Source organism: Mytilus trossulus, chromosome 10 (assembly GCF_036588685.1).
Source record: "Mytilus trossulus isolate FHL-02 chromosome 10, PNRI_Mtr1.1.1.hap1, whole genome shotgun sequence".
Classification (NCBI taxonomy): Eukaryota; Metazoa; Mollusca; class Bivalvia; order Mytilida; family Mytilidae; genus Mytilus; species Mytilus trossulus.
This window is the reverse complement of record NC_086382.1, coordinates 19,015,671-19,031,212: the sequence shown is the minus strand read 5'-3', so window position 1 is coordinate 19,031,212 and position 15,542 is coordinate 19,015,671. Positions and strand designations below refer to the sequence as shown.

General features: G+C 32.2%; 1 long non-coding RNA gene across 2 annotated transcripts in view; it reads right to left on the bottom strand.

The window, feature by feature from the left end:
• LOC134687011 (uncharacterized) overlaps positions 1 to 8,672 on the bottom strand; it is a 102,981-nt gene extending 94,309 nt beyond the window's left edge. For both annotated transcript variants that reach the window (XR_010101720.1, XR_010101722.1), the window contains exon 1: positions 8,538 to 8,672. This is a non-coding gene — a long non-coding RNA (uncharacterized LOC134687011). The remainder of the gene's footprint in view (positions 1 to 8,537) is intronic.
• Positions 8,673 to 15,542: the final 6,870 nt, after the last annotated feature.

Genomic DNA, 15,542 nt, shown 5'->3' with positions numbered 1-15,542 from the left:
GGTATAATTAAAATAATTCAAGACTAACAAAGGCCAGAGGTTCGCGACTTGGGACAGGCGCACAATTGCAGCTGGGTTAAACATGTTTATGTTTATATAGATTAGACCGTTGGTTTTCCCGTTTGAATGGTTTTACACTAGTAATTTTGGGGCCCTTTATAGCTTGTTGTTCGGTGTGAGCCAAGGCTCTGTGTTGAAGGCCGTACTTTAACCTATAATGGTTTACTTTTTAAATTGTTATTTGGATGGAGAGTTGTCTCATTGGCACTCACACCACATCTTCCTATATCTATTATGAGATCTCAACCCTCCTCCTTTACCTCTAGCCAATGTAGAAAAGTAAACGCATAACAATACGCACATTAAAATTCAGTTCAAGAGAAGTCCAAATAGAAAGTAAGCTTACTCCTAGTTTTAACCATGATTTTGTTTACTTAAGCGATAAATTTAGATATGATCCAGCTAAGCTTAACAAATGCAAGTGCAACCTCAACAGAAGGGCAAGGCCAAATAATCTCCAAGGAAATGAGATGTGCCTAGGTAATACAACTGCAGTGTTCTCCCCAGAGTTTTTGGATATATAACGCTGTGGTAAGCGTGTAATTTTTGACAATTCTCACTAACTTTGTTGCGATGCACTGTTTGTTTGTAAGTGATTTGTTATGCGTTTTTCTTATTGTAACAAACCCCTGTGTTTGATCGTTTTTAAGAGTTCGTAAAACAAGTTTGTGATTGTCATTGGGAAATGCAGTCAATTTATTTCATCTCATTTCATTCATATATGCCTCTATATACTGTAAATTCAGAAATTATTGTGAGGTTTTTATTAATGCGAATAATGAGACTGAGTTGTAAATGCAATAATTAAAACTCGCATTTTGTAATATTTTAACTGAATTAAGCATGACTTTTCAAAATCGTAAAAATTAAAATCCCATTCAAATGTAAAATGACAAAATCGCAATAATAAATTCACACAATAATTTCTGAATTTACAGTGTTCTTTAAATTAATAACCAGCTGCGCCATGAGCGCATGATACGCCCGACGTCTTATGTGGAAGTTATATGCAATAATCATAAATAGTTTCTGAGAAAGTTTTAAGCAATAACCATATATAGTTTTTGAGACACGGCAGGAAACCACCCACCCTGGTTTTTTTTTACAAAAAACTAAATATCACTAAAATAAAATTTTTACAAAAAACTAAATATCACTTAAATAAAATTTTGAATCAAAACCAAAAAGTATACAGATCTTTAGATTAATATAACAAAGTGTGTAAAGTTTTAAGCAATAATCATAAATTATTTTTGAGATACGGCGCGACATGTAAAAAAAACCTCCCCTTTTTTACAAGATACTCAATCACTCAAAAATGAAATTTTGATTCATCATCAAAAAGTATACAGATCTTAAGATTAATATAACGAAGACATGTGTAAAGTTTGTAGCAATTATCATAAATCAATTTTGAGATATGGCGCGACATGTAAAACCCCCCCCCCCCTTTTTTACAAAATTTTGATTCATCACCAAAAAGTATCCAAATATTAAGATTAATATAACTAAGAAGTGTTTAAAGTTTTAAGCCATAATCAAGAATTACTTTTGAGATACAGTGCGACATGTGAAAAAAACACACCCCTGTTTTAGTTACAAAGTGCTGTAAATCAAAAAGTTTAAATCTAATTTTCACCAAAAAGTATACAGATCATTTGACCATCATAAGAAACAACTATATTAAGTTTCATGAAATTTTGATAAGTCGTTCTCAAGTTACGATGCGACATGTTTACGCTGGACAGACAGATGGACGGACATGTGTATACCATAAATTTTGATGGGCGTATAAAAACAAGAATGTGTCCCCTGTACATGGATGCCCCATTCGCACTATCATCAAAAACTACCAACCAAAAACTTTGACCTGAAACTGGCACTATCATTTCTATGTTCAGTGGACTGTGAAATTGGGGTCAGAACTCTAATTTGACATCAAAATTAGAAAGATCATATCATTTGGAACATATATATACTAAGTTTAAGGTTGATTGGACTTCAACTTCATCAAAAACTTTCACCCTAAACTGGACAGATGAACGAACGAACGGACGGAGAGATGAACAGACAGACAGACAAACAAAATTCTATTTTGCATGTCGGGTGTTAAAAATTCAATTCATTTAACTTGGATGTTTGGTGCTTCAGGGCAAAGGGATTAGACAGGGTCGTAAATTTCACCTGATAAAGTAATTGAATCTAATCAAATAGGTGATTAAATACAGGTAACAAGTGTCATTAATTTTAATATGTTGTCTTAATGAAGTGTGTGTATAAAGAACTCAACAAAATTGCGACGATACGAGGAAAAAAGATCGTTTTTTAAACTTTTTTCAAAAGGGCACAGAGGGGTGCATCAGAAGAGCAGAGAGGCGCGCTTAAAAAGGACAGAGGGGCGCAAAATTTCGGGGGCGGGGCGCGGCGCCCCTCCATTTCATGCTAGCTGTAACACTGCATAGTACATGCCCCATCCCTCTATAATTTTTTATGTTCAGTGGACTGTGGAAATGGGATAAAATCTCTAATTTGGCATTTAAATTAAAAAGATCATATCATAGGGAACATGTGCACTAAGTTTCAAGTTGATTGGACTTCAACTTTAAACTACATGGACCAAAACCTTTAATCTGAAGTGGGACGAACAGACACATGTAGGAACAGTTGGACGCATTCACAGAGAAAACATAATGCCAATAAACATGATAAATAGGGCATAAAAAGACCAAAACCCAAAAAACTTTGACCACTTAAAGACGAAAATGAGGTCAAAATCAGATGACACTTGCCAGCTAGACATTTACACCTTACAATCATTCCATACACCAAATATAGTAGACCTGTTGCATTCAGTATAAGAAAAACAGACCAAATCGCAAAAACTTTACTTTGACCACTGAACGATGAAAATGAGGTCAAGGTCAGATGACACCCACCAGTTGGACATGTACACCTTACATTCCTCCCATACACCGAATATCCGTGTTCAGTAGCCCCCTTTACCACCCTCTTAAAGGTGTCAAACCACCAATTAAAAGTCCCAATCTGTTCAACCAAATTTTGCAATTTTCACAGCTTTCAAAATATTTTATCCCTAATGGACAACATCAAAAGTTCAATGAAGGATAAAAAACTTAATTCGCATAGTTTTTTCACTGACCGCCCTACCCCCTCTCAACTTAATTTGGGAAAAATTTATTGACCCATATGGATATACCGGTATGTAAAAATTATGTCGGATAACCAAATTTTGCAGCAGTTCAAACCTTCCTACCCCAAACTATTTGAATTAAGTTTTTTATCTAACATTGATCTTTTGATGTCGTCCCTAAGTTTAACTTCATAGAAACTATGTATATACTGAATTGTACAGGTGTCACCTTTCTGCATGCCAATTTTCAACATACATTCAAAATCACACAAAAAAGATGAGCGCTCCTGAAAGGAGGTACCACTAAAAATAACCCCTGGTTTTCTTGAATTCTTAAATTAGTATACAATGGAGCGCATTAATCCTCAATTTTAAATGCAAACTCCTACACAGGTAAAATTTGGCTCAAAATGGTCTTAATATATTTCTCTTTCAACAAAAGTTTCATTTCTGCAAATTTGGTGGTTAGTTTAGGTGAACAGTGACATCAAATGCACTATTTTTTGTCCAAGTAGGCCTACTTTCACATACATTCTAAATTTGAGAAAGTAATTGGTGGTATGACACCAAAAGCAGGTTTTTTCAGATTTATAAAAAAAAATACACATTTATTTTTCATTACAAATTTTATTAATTACCTTAAGTACTTGTTACTTAATCATATGGTACAAAAATCATTCCCAAAAATCAATTCCTGTTGGCCCCAGGTGACATGTCATAGAAAAAACTCCAAATTATCTCCCTTTGATGAAAAAATGCCTTTTTTGGCATTAAAATTGATATATCTTTTTAAACTTATCTGTGACCTATATTTTTTTAGTGTTGTTTTCGAATAAGCTGAATATAAGGCTTAAATTAAAATATTGTTTGTTTGCCCTTTACCGACAGACTCTATCAATTCGTTCCGCTTGAAAATCTTTTATTTGTGTTTACCATCAAGATTTTATTTTATTTTATTTTTTTCGTTCCTGCCAAAAATCTTATATTTGTATTTCCCGCTCAAAACTTTTTTACCGGAATCCTCCAGTTTTATCTTTAACGTATAAGGCCCAGTCCGTTTGGTATCACCTGAGCGTTTGACATGCACACTTCAATGAAATCGATGTTGAACGCTTCCTGAAATCATGACATGAAGTACGTTACTCTGTACCTTTATACTTAAAGAGCATGGTTAATTTACAAAATAGTTTGTTTGATACAAAATTATTAACGTGTGTACAAACTAATTTGTAAATGGACGTTGTATTCTATGTAGATATGGCCTTTTGTGATCTACAGATCAGGATGATTATGTTAACGATGCCGCTTTATTTTTTTATATCTGACATGAACCAAAAGTGACAAATCTCTGTAAAGTGGAGAATATCTGGCAGTAAAATCGCCAAGTTTTCCATACAGATCATTTATAAATGCGATGTAAAATACGTGACAATTGAGTTTTAAATCTTGTAGCATTTTTATTGGAAAGAAAGGCAAACAGGGAATTTTTAACACGCTACAGACTTTTTCTACTAGTAATATATGTCTGCCCGGACATATCTTACCAGTACAAATCTATCTCTTACAGAAAATCTTTAGTAAAGCGTACAAGGTACGAAGTACAGAATATAAGTGCAAGTTCAAACTCTTCAAAATTCCAGGCATATAAACGTTGAAGATATGCGGCACAGCTCTATATTTTGATATTTGAAAACAAAATAGTAGTGCATATACATATTATCTTCACATTCTACTTGACATTTTTTTTTCTCAAAGCTAATCGTCCAAGAAAACTTATTTGCTAAAACAAAACGGATAAGAATGACATTATGCAGATTTTGTATCTATAAAATAAAATATTATACCTACCTGCCTACCCATGACAAACAATATACCGAGCCAAGTTATTTTTTTGGGGAAAAAATAAAATATTTTACCTACCTACCTACCCTGTTTTAAAACATAGGGTCGGAAAAGGGCAAACAAACAATATTTTAATTTAGGCCTAAACTAAATAATAGTAAAATTGAAGCGATTTCTGTAATTAAATTCTTTTTTTATTTCGATATAACTGCCTTTTCTCCAATTAGTTCAACAGAAATAAAGGTCATTAACAAAACTGTATGCTTCTTTCAAAGGCAGATTGTGAACGTAAATGAACGATGACCCCATTTTGTTACTTCATTTTTCTACTAAGTATAAGATAAAGTTAATTTATAGAAAAATATAGCGAAATCTTATATTAAATAAAAATCAAAGCCTGAAAGGCTGTAAAAGCAATTGCTGCCATGTTTATGTTTTGGGGACTTTTTTTTCATCCACATATATTTAAGAATTAAACATGACAGGAGTGTTGTCTAGTGAGAATTAAGAAGGTTTTAACTTTATATCAATTAAAGACTTTAGCAGAAAGTCATTTTTAATATGTTTTATATTTCACAAGGAGACAACACATTTACCAGGCTAAAGTTGGGGTCAAATATACATGTGCTGAAACATATAACTCCAAGAGAAATTATTATGGATTATCCCCTAGTAGTGTTTGTAACTGGGCAATAATTTCCTTTATTGATTTAATTTTCATAATTAATTTAAATTTTACCATTCAGTTAAAACATTTCAACTTTCCAGACGCAAATGTAGAAAAACGGGAAAGAAACAAAATATTTTAGACATAAACATGTAAAAAATAAATATATATTTCAGCTGACTAAAAATATTTTCATAATGTTACTTTGTCATCATTTCTTAAAAACTAAGTCCCAAACATTATTGCTCAGTTGATATGTGTCATCCTCATGCGGTACGAGATAACTATAATTCTCATGCAATCCCAAAAAGAGGGGCCATCACAGACAAACATGACATTAAATCGTCATTATACGAACAAGAACAAACAGCTCTAAGTTGCTTTGATATTTATCCAATTTTCAGGAAACATTGTGAAAATGATCTTCAATATTTCGAAAACATGTGAAATAAGATTGCAAACACGGTGGACCGTCGAGGGTCAACAAATGTAGTAGACTCGTCCATTGGAAAGACGAGGATAATGGTTTCATCATTTGTCATGCATACCCAGTTTTGAATATGATATCCAAAAAGGATGTACTTTTTTTAGTCTATGAAACTAGAAAATTCCAAATTGTAAATATCTCTTCATCTGGACTTGGCATCTATCACGTTTGGACGGGTCCATTTCATTAGTAAGGTGATCGATAAATCTTACGGAGTTATGACAAAAAAGGAAAACAAACTTATTGTTATGTGTTTTAACAAGAGTTTCGTTCCTTATATTATTTGCGCAAACAAATCAACAAAATAGGTCAGTTAACTTTGTCTATTTTTAGATTACAGGTAATCATTTGACACTGCGTATAACCTGATAACCTGTGTAGTGATTTTGATTTTACGATAAATTTATGAATGAACGACAATTTTATGAATGAACAAGAGCACCTGACCTCTTTCTTAAAAAAACACCAATTAAACATGTAAAACTGTATATTATAAAAGATAATTCAGTCAAATTTTCAATACTAAATCAACAACTGAAATGATTCCATATTTTGTTGAAACATCGTACGAACGGAAAACGGATTCGCAGGTATAAAATTGCATTTTTTTCACTCGGACGTCTATGTTTTTTGATAGTCAAACGGTTGTCCCCCTAAATACAAAAATACATCTACAAGAACGTATGCTGAAACTTCTTAAATCCACTAACGTTTTTCAAAAGTTGCAAGCTATGTATTGCATTAGAAAACATACGTAGGTGTTTAAGAATGACAGACCAGGAGCCTGGTTAACAAAATACTATGGCTTGATCTGGGCGGAGTCTCTGATCTGGGTCACAAAGATGGCCATACGCGACGGCATGAAAGCAATTGCTTTAAAAATGATTTAGACCCGCGAGCACCCTTAAAGAAGTGAAAAACCGACCAAAACACAAGTTATTAGTAACATGGTGAAATGTCTCGCCTTATTTTAGACTAACTATTGCTTTTATGTTGATAGTTCTATAAATAAATCCTTACAGATATCACATTAACTTAACATGATCCAAGAAAATGAAGTCAAGGTCAAAAAGGGCTAACGAGAAATACATGTACACCTTACAATCAATCATTTAATATATATATACGGAATATATAGTTGACACACTTCTTATAGTTTCTAAGTAAACTAAACATAGACCAATGAACCATGAAAATGAGGTCAAGGTCACTTGAACCTTGCCAGACAGACATGTACACTGAACAATCAATGGATGCATTAAACATAGGCAACTTATTGCTTAACGTATCTAAGAAGACAAACTTAACCATGAAAAACAGGCCAAAACACAAAAACTTAACACTGAGATTTATGAACCATTAAAAAGAGTTCATGGTGAAATAAATATATCACAAATGATTTCATACACCAAATATAATTGACCTATGGCATATAGTATATATCAAAATAGACAATAACTGAGAGGGCGGGGCCAAATAATCTCCATGGCAATAAAATGTGCCAATACTAATACAACTGCATACCAAATAGCTTTGACCTACCACTAGTGGGTCACCATAAACTTGACCAAATCACAAACTAATACATTGTTGATGTCTGCAATGACGCCAGAAAAAGCATACCTATGTCTCACTTTTTGACTCTGTCAAGCAAGACAAAAATGAATGATTTATTGACTGTTGGTGGCTGCTTAACGTATAGTGGCAAATAGTTCATGCACGTTGAATATTTAGAATGAAAACAAGTCAATAAATACAAGACATAATTATCTCAAAAAGAGGCCATCCAGGATGATGGTCATGGTCAGTAACGGATCCAGAGGGAGGGTTCAGGAGTTGGAACCCCCCCTTCTGTTTGGACAATCAATGCATTTGAATGGGGACATTAAGTTGTCCCCCTCCCAAAAAAAATACCTTTATCCTGTGTTGGGTTTTTAAAATTGCGAAATTTCTGAGTTACAGGATAAGATTCTAATTAACCATATTAGATAAAACAATTTAATTTTCTATGGCATAATATTTCAAATTGATTTGCACATGCTCGACTCGGTCAACTCGAATCGAAAATCCAGAGTTCAGTCCAATTCTTTGGTTGAACCAGAAACTTAATACAATAGCATTTAATATATATTAAAAGATGAAATCCTTCTAATCTTTATTATAAAATATGTTAAACTGTTTTATAAAGTGAATTACAAAAAGTTTTCTATGAAACTCAAATTAACATTGCGATACTGTGCAACTTTTAAAACTTGACTATTTATACTGCGCAACAAAATATACTAGGCCATATATATTATTTATAAATTTAAAGAAAGAATACAACCTACCTTTTCGACGAAACTTTCAATTCAAATGTGTTAACAGCCGTTCAATGCACCATTTTTATACCAAAATGGATCCTTCCACAAGAGTTGAAAAATTAGATCAATAGAAAATTCCCGCCAGTAGTAGCCCACAATGCACGTGGTTCGATGAAGCGTGAAGGAAAAGTCTTGGGGGGTTTACCGAATAGAGAATAATTAATCATTTTAATTGGCAAAAAAAATAAAAGATAGAGAAAAATGGGCAAGCATTACAGAAAAAAAAAGAATAATGGATTGTAAAAAAGGATTTCGCTAAAATATAAACTGAACGCAAAAAAAAATGGGAAATTAATTAAAGAATTGGTAAAATTTGTAAAATTAAATAATTTGATGAAAATATACCGATTACAGAAAAGAACATGAATAGCTGTAATTTCACCAAAAAATAATCAGGCAGAAGCAGAAGCAGAATAAAGAATAAGGTAAAATTATACTGATAACAAAAAAGAGCAATATTCAGCCGGAATACAGCTATCAATTAATCATAGTTATCAGTGAATAATTACATTAGATGTCTGTTTCATTATAATACGTTATTCTGATTGGCTAACTGTACATAATGTGTTATTCATTAAGCAATTGGCATTTGCATCACTCAATAAAACTTTTCATTCATGATAACACGTGGTCCCACTATAAAGAGGGGGGCAAGGGGGTCCCTTAACAGCAAAACAGTGAATTGATTTGGTGAAACACAGATAACAAGGAATTGAAATGGGACAATAACAGATAACAGTAAATGAAATATGAAAATAAATCTATCCAGGACCAATCCAGTAGATGGCTCATAGATCTTAGTATATAACTTGTGGTATAGACCTAGAAAAATGTAATTTGTGTAAACGAGACGTTTCGGCCGTTGAGACAGTTCTGCCTTGGTTGAATTTTTTCCGTAACTTGTACAATAAGTTATAGTATGGATGTTGATTTTTTCTGAACGAAATCACTAGTTTCTGTTTTTGATGCACGGATATCTTTAATCTAGGTCATTTGAGGGATCAATTCTTAATGATTTAGGGTTTTTTTATTAAATTTTTGAAAGTAGTGCAGCCAGTGACACAGTTTATTATCAATTTGATTTTTAGATTTTTTATTTCTGAAAAGCAATATATATACTTTACAAGTAATAAAAAAAACATTGATGCACAATATTTTTTTTTATTTGATGACCTCATGATAAAACTTACTTATTAAATACATAAATACCTAGATCAGTGGAGACAGGACATGTTACTGACACACGCATGCCAGTTATTCTGATAATAGAAATTGACTCCAGTAACAATTCTGATAGTATGATAGAAATTGGACCTAGTGAAAATTTTGATGACACCAAGTGAAAAACACCAATCATATATTTCATGGGAAATTATAGAATATGGAAAGTTTGGGTACATCATTGGAGAAGCTGTAGGATTTTAAAAGGTTATTTTCGAAAAATTAAACTGAAGACACATCTTTATTTGCATCAATGGTTGCTGAGCTTCAATTTTCGCCATGTGAAGCAGTTTAAAAACTTTTAAAAATATAGTGGTCAGGGTTCTCTTTCATATAAATGCTAAAAGAAAAAGATGTTGTATAATTCCCAAAGCCATAATTCAAACCCATACCCACAGGCATATATTAAGGTATATAGCGAAAAAAAATTGAGACAAGTGAGTCCATACCACTTAGTAATGTAAAACAATTGAAAGGAGAAAACTAACTGCCTTATTTATCCACGAAATAGTCGACGAGAAACTTAGTAACACAAACTACAACCATTGAATATGTAAAGTAAAATTATATCCGGAGGAAAAAATGTCACAGTAGTTGTTGTTATTTTTTTTATCTGGAGGAAAATATTTCCTGGGATAGTTTTTGTTTTGTCGTGAAATTCTATCTGGGTAGTTGACTTATTGAATAGATATTAGAAAAAAACTTATCCTTTAAAAATACTATGAAACAATAATAGTGTATTTGAAATAAAGCGAAATTGTTAAAAAAAAATGTATTATAATGGGAAATAATTTCACAAATTATCATTGAAAAATTTTCCAGAAATATTCAAGTCAATATCATCCTTTTAAAAAGAAAATTATCATGAAACATAGGGAAGAAAACCAGAAGTAATTTAAAAGATCGTAATTGTGAAAATAATATCATGATTAAATATGGTTAGTGAAATACATGCGAGTTGTTTTCAGATCTCAGTACAACTATGAATTTAAAAGTAAGGTAGAAATATAGTTGCATTACTACTGTTAACAGTAATAGAAGAATTTGATTATGATGATAATTATTTTTAACTATATAAATAGTTTTGTCTGGGGACAGAGATGTAGTTGTTGATTATATGGAAATCAGATAAATCATAGCATAACAATATATTGGAACATGTTGAACAGCTGGATATTATTTACCTGTGAAATGTTATCTGTCTTATAAAATCAAGTTGTAAGTCATCTTTTTTATATAAATGAATATATAAGAAATAAGATTCAAGGAAAAATTTCACTATGAAATAGATTCAGAAACATATTATATTAATATCTTTAAAATATAAATTGCTCATAATTACCTTCTTTGATAATTTATGCAAATTTGTTCTACCTTTGTGAAATATTTTATAATTATAGTCAGGTATATATTGATTGTGAGTAACTTACATAGTAGTTAATGGGACTCTATTTCACACGGTTCTGGAAAATATAGTACGGCCAATATATACCGGTACATACTATCCGCATAACACAGATATTTTTTTACTCCTCTGGAAAAAAATCAACCTGTGAAATACCATGCCTGGAAAATATTTACCGGGACAAATTATCCTCAGGATAATATATCACAGAGGAAGAAATTAACCGTTACAAATACAGGCTCCTGACTGCGTCAACTTAAGCATCATGCTGATTGGTGTCCAATCCTCCCCTAATCAGGGACAGTGGTGCAATGGTACAGCATAAAGATTATGATGTGGGCATTGAATAAAAAAAAATATATAGGCTGTACCAATGCTTTTTTTTTTATAACAAAATCCATAGTTATTGTACAATTAATAAGTGAAATTGGTCCCAGTTTGGAACTTAAGGTGTTCTCTTTGAATTTAATAATTAATAAGCTGCAATGGAAACCAAAGAGTTCTTGGGGGGAATATTTACGTATCGGGGTTCATTTTTCATACGATCTCTCTATTTGGCATTTAACGTAGAGGATTGTAGCTTTCATTGCCTACCAGTGAAGCACAGGCTTGCCAAAAATAATGGTTCGGCGGTTTGTACGTTCATCTTGCCTTATCTTGTCTGCGCCAAAAATTTAATACTGTAGCCATATCATTCCACATTCTTTGTTGATTATTATATTTATCTTTGAAAACAAAAGGAGCCGGTTTTACATTTCACACATACTACTATGGTAAATAAAGGGTTTGATTGCACATGAGACATAATTAAGAAGAAAACAAAAAATTGGTTGATCGCCCATGAGACATGTATATAATATGAAGCAGTTCGGATCTTTGATTAATAAGTGAATAATAATTGGTACAAAATGCTACATGTTCACAGACAACCGCGGGAATTTATTACAAAGGATAATAATAATATATACTGAAATGGTCCTGGGTCCAATTGATTTTAATATGTTTATGTGATGTATGTTACTGAAATTCTTCTGCAAATACAGGGCCACCCGATATTATTAGTAGAAAGACCCCAATAGATATACATTATAAGAAGATGTGGTAAGCGTGCCAATGAGACTATTATCTATTCAAATCACAATTTTCAATTTCTACGAAACATTGGCTGTCAAAATGCTAACATTCCAATTTTCAATAACAGTTAACAGCAAATAGATTCTCACAATAACAGATAACAGTCCTATAACAGCTAACAAAGAATAAGACAATAACAGCTAACAGTAAATATATTTTAAGAATAACAGATAACAAAGAATTAAAATGCCCCATAACAGCATAACAGTTAAACCCCTTGCCCCCTCATTACTGTGCGATACTTCATTCAATAATAGTCCTTTGGTAGGATGGATATATAAACTACATGTATGCACGCTGCCCTTGACGTTCCACTAAATAACACAGGACTACATATTATGTATAATATATAGTATTTTCTTTAAAGTTATCCAAATATATATAAGAAGATGTGGTATAAGTGTTAATGATAAAATTGAGAATGGAAATGGGGAATGTGTCAAAGAGACAACAACCCGACCAAATAAAAAAACAACAGCTGAAGGTCACCAACAGGTCTTCAATGTAGCGAGAAATTCCCGCACCCGGAGGCGTCCTTCAGCTGGCCCCTAAACAACTCTCCATTCAAGGCACAGTTTGTAAAAGTAAACCATTATAGGTCAAAGTACGTTCCTCAACACGGCGCATTGGCTCACACCGAACAGCAAGCTATAAAGGGCCCCCAAAATGATTATTTTAAAATCATTCAAACGGGATAACCAACGGTCTAATCTTTTTAAAAAACGAAAAACACCTATGAACTATCGGGAATACATAAACACATCAGCAAACGACAACTCACTGAACATCAGATTCCTGACGTAGGACAGGTGCTAACAAATGCAGCAGTTTTAAACGTTTTAACTACAGCTCTTTGTAAGAACCAGGCAGGGTGCCATATACATGTGATTTATTAGGGTTTCAGATTTTATCTATAAATGGCCTAGAAGAAGCAGTAACTGAATACTGGTCAAAAAATAATTATGTGTGGGAAAATACGAGTGTTTGCCATGGTAACGGACACTCTATTTTTTGGTTGTGAAGCATAGTAAAATCTTCCAAAAATCAGCTAAATCACTACAATTCAGAGCCTGATTAGGAATAGAATCAAGCATTTTTCATTAATTTTCATATGTAACATTGATACAACTTGGTTTAAGCATCATTTTAGTTCAGATTGCAGGTAAACCAAATTTGTATTTTTTTTGAAAATTTTTGCCAAAAAATGCATATTTTCAACTTTTCTGAATTTGGGATTTTTGCGAAATTATCAAATTTTCTTTGGTGTTTTTCAGAAAAGAGCAACTGTGTATAGCATAGTTAACACTTTATTTAGGAAGTTTGGATTCTTCTTTACCAAATTGAATAGAAAAAAGCTTGGGATTTTCTTTAGTTTTATCACCATAGCAACCGATTTTTTCCCTTGGAAACGGAGTTATAATTTGCAGAATATTGCCGTTTTAGAGCTTTAATGTACTGAAGTGTTCCATAACTGATAAAAAAAATTACATTTAAGCATAAGCTTACTCTAAATTACCATCGTTTATAGTTGCTGACTTCAAAAGTTAACATGGAAATACATATTACCCATAGTAACATCTATTTCAAAATGTATCAATAGAAACTTATGTAAAAAAGATAAAAATATTATATATAGACGGTGTTTATATTCAAATTAGAATATGACTGCATGCTTTGCTTCACTCACAATCTTGTCTGTATATGATATCTAATGAAACATTGAGGTTAGAACCAAAGGTTAGGGGAAAAAAGGGGGGGGGGTAGGTTTAATTTAAAAAAAATCATACATGTAAATTCTTGAAAAGATTACGTTTGGTCGGAGAGCCTGATTATAAATAGAATAATGATTATGAATAGACTCAATTTTATATTCAGAAATTTCATGTGTATAACATCGATATAATAACTTGGTTTTAGCTTCAGAGCTTAGTTAGTATTGCAATTCAACACCGACTTTCAGATTTTTTTGTTTAAAAATACTAAAAAACATTTGTTTTTTTCGAAATCATGAAGTATTGTGAAATATCAAATTTTCTCGTGTGTTTTTCCGTAAATTGAAAATATGTAAATCATAGCTAGCATTGTAGTAACAAAGTTTGAATACTACCTGACCAAAATAAATAAAACATTGTGTGGGGCTCTCTTGAATTTTAACGTATTTTCCCCTTGGAAACAGAGTTATTATTTATTGAACTGTGGTATGGGGAATTCAGTGTTCTCAATTGTTTCCAAACCTTTATGAAAAGACATGCATTGAAGCATATATAAGCTCTAAACTGCAATCGTTAAGTATTATTACAGAGGATTTCTTTTTGTCGAGTATCAAGTAGCGAGTAACAAAAAGCGAGTATCGAGTAATAAAAAGTCAGTAGCGAGTAACAAAAAGTGAGTATCGAGTAACACAAAGCGAGTAGCGAGTTATAAAAAGTGAGTAGCGAGTAACAAAAAGCGAGTAGCGAGTTATAAAAAGTGAGTAGCGAGTTATTAAAAGTGAGTAGCGAGTAACAAAAAGTGAGTAGCGAGTTAAAAAAAGTGAGTAGCGAGTAACAAAAAGCGAGTATCGAGTTATAAAAAGTGAGTAGCGAGTAACAAAAAGCGAGTAGCGAGTTATCAAAAGTGAGTATCGAGTTATAAAAAGTGAGTAGCGAGTAACAAAAAGCGAGTAGCGAGTTATAAAAAGTGAGTATCAAGTTATAAAAAGTGAGTAGCGAGTAACAAAAGATACTTTTCTATTTTATATGAATGCATCATAATCCATTGCAAAGGATATTCATTTTATTCATTAATTTAAATTGATATATTTTGTTTGCCATTTTGAAAGAACTAATGTTAGAGTAATATACTAAAATACATATCATTCTTATAAATGCAGTACGACTGTGCAAGACCCCCATGGGTATTTAAGTTTGCTTACACCCATCTCGTTGTGTCACGGCCAACTACCTTATCCCTAGATGATCATGTGTCTACATTAAACTATAAACAGAGACATCTTTATTGAAATAGTATGTAAGCTTGAAATTTCTAATTAGTATAAAAACTCAATGAAAATAATAGTGAAAACCTATCTGTAAAATACACCTTTTCTTTACAATTAAGGATCTGAAAATAGATACAAGATATTATGTCAATTGGAATTATCTTCTTTATACCATTGACCTTATAAAAAAACGAGTTGCTTTATAGTCCTAATATTTTTTATTTTTTTTCAC